At 38.5% G+C, this 2205-nt stretch overlaps 1 non-coding gene across 1 annotated transcript; it reads right to left on the bottom strand.

Annotated features, from left to right (window-relative positions):
• Positions 1–1001: 1001 nt before the first annotated feature.
• Positions 1002–1108, bottom strand: LOC141636157 (small nucleolar RNA R71). The gene has a single exon (XR_012540789.1). It is a non-coding gene; the product is annotated as a small nucleolar RNA R71 (small nucleolar RNA).
• Positions 1109–2205: the final 1097 nt, after the last annotated feature.

Raw genomic sequence — 2205 nt, 5'->3', positions numbered from 1 at the left:
ATGAACCCATGACACTCTAGTGCCCTTAATCAATTGTTTACAAACCCCTTTTATTGCTTTACTTTTTTTTCATTCATCTTGTTGATTAGTTTAGATTACATCTCATCTCAACCCAAAATTGTGACACCCTAAGACATAACTACTTGCAATTGAAATCTTAAATCGATACTCGTCCCTTGGGATCCGTCCTTTGCTTATCACTCTATTAAGAGTAGTTTTTAAAGATATAAATATTGTTTTGGTTGAAAGCTTTAACGAGCAATAACGACTACACACCAAAAATGGCGCCGTTGTCGGGGATGATGTTCAATTGATTTTATTTTCGTTAATTGTTTTTAGTTGTGTCTTTATTTACCTTGGGGAAGTCAATATCCTCAAGGTTGTTCTAATCATTTTATATTTGTTTGATATTTTGCATGACTAAGAGATCACAAGGTAATCCATTACCTATTTATTTCGATATTGAAAGGACCTTAACCAACAATAGAAGAGTTGATAGGGGTACTTCAAGAGTTTTGGGTATTAGAGAGATTGTGGACATTCAACCAAATAACATTAAGTTTGTCAACCCTTTTGCAAGAGAAGGAGAGGATAAAAAAATTCCAAACCAACCACAAAATCAACCTACAATGCGTAACTTTTCATCTCATTCCGTACCAACCGAGGAGAACCTACCAAACGGTACTCCTACACCACCACATTTAACCGGTAATTTCATTGCCAAATCCGCATTCATAAAATTAGTTGAGAGAAGTCAATTTGGAGGGATGCCTAGTGAAGATCCTCATTTACATATGGAGACTTTTTGTGACTATTGTGATACAATTTCTCAAACCGGAGTTACTCAAAATCAAATTCGGTGGGTGTTGTTTCCTTTTTTCTTGATCGGAACCGCAAAGCAATGGTTGAAGATCCTAGACAAGGCTACCCTTGGTATTGATTCATGGAAGAAGTTAGCACTTGCCTTCTACAAGAAATTCTATCCTCCGGAGAAGACTAACATGTTGAGAGCCCAAATCACCGGGTTTAAGCAAAGGGATGAATAATCATTATATGAAGCATGGGAGAGATTTAAGGACACTTGTCGTTCTTGTCCACACCATGGACTTGGTGAATGGTTCCTTGTTCAATGGTTTTGGAACGGCTTATATGAAGACTCACGCAATGTGCTTAATATAGGATCCAATGGGAGGTTCACCGAAGTTGATGAAAACCAAACATGGACCAAATCCCAAGAGATGGCGGTTCATAATTCCCAATATAGTAGGCCTCGAAAGGCCACTAAAGGAGGAAAGAATGAGGTAGATTCCATCACACAATTGGGTGCTCAACTAAGTGCTCATAACGACACCATCAACTTGAAGTTTGAGAAGGCTATGGCTAAGCTTGATGAAGCTTCCAAATCACCCAAACAACATGTCAATGCTATGATGGCATCATCCTCAATCCCAAATGGACTATGTGAAAGTTGTGGAACCTTGGGACATGATCAAAATAAATGTAGGGGACAAATGAACAAGTGAATGCTTTCCAAGCATACAAGAATGGCACCCCTTATTCAACTACTATAATGAGAATACCAAATTCCATCCAAATCTCTCATACAAGAGCCAAAATGTTCAAAATCCTCAACCAACTTACACCCTACCTCCAATGTGAAATCAAACTCAAAGACCCTTTTTCAACCAAAGCAAAGGATATCAAAATCAACCTTCCTACAACCAATCCAATAACGAAAGCTTTGATGTTCAAAAAGCGGTCCTCCAAATGCAAAAGAACAAACAAGAATTCTTCACCCAAATGCAAAAAGATAGCCAAGCTAAAGAAACCACCATCAACAACATACTTGCCCACACCAAAATGTTAGAGACTCAAATGACTCAACTAGCATCTTATAACTCCCAAAGACAAAAGGGGAAATTATCTCCTCAAGGTAACCCCCCCACAAGACATGGAACGGTTAGTGCCATCCATTTTAAGAGTGGTACAAGATATGAGGGACCGAAGAGGCCAATTGATGAAGATATTGTGGAAGATAGTAACAAGCAAAGAGTTGTGGAGAACTCTAAGGTAGTTGAGCCTACTACCAATTAACTTTCAAAGAAGAGAAATGAAGAAAAGGCTAAGAATGTTGATAAGGAGCCTATTGTGATTAGACTTCCATTCCCAAGTCGCCAAGCTAAGCCTAAGCTTGATGAGAAACTT

The sequence above is a fragment of the Silene latifolia genome, chromosome Y, assembly GCF_048544455.1.
Source record: "Silene latifolia isolate original U9 population chromosome Y, ASM4854445v1, whole genome shotgun sequence".
NCBI lineage: Eukaryota > Viridiplantae > Streptophyta > Magnoliopsida > Caryophyllales > Caryophyllaceae > Silene > Silene latifolia.
This window is presented reverse-complemented; position numbering and strand designations above follow the sequence as displayed.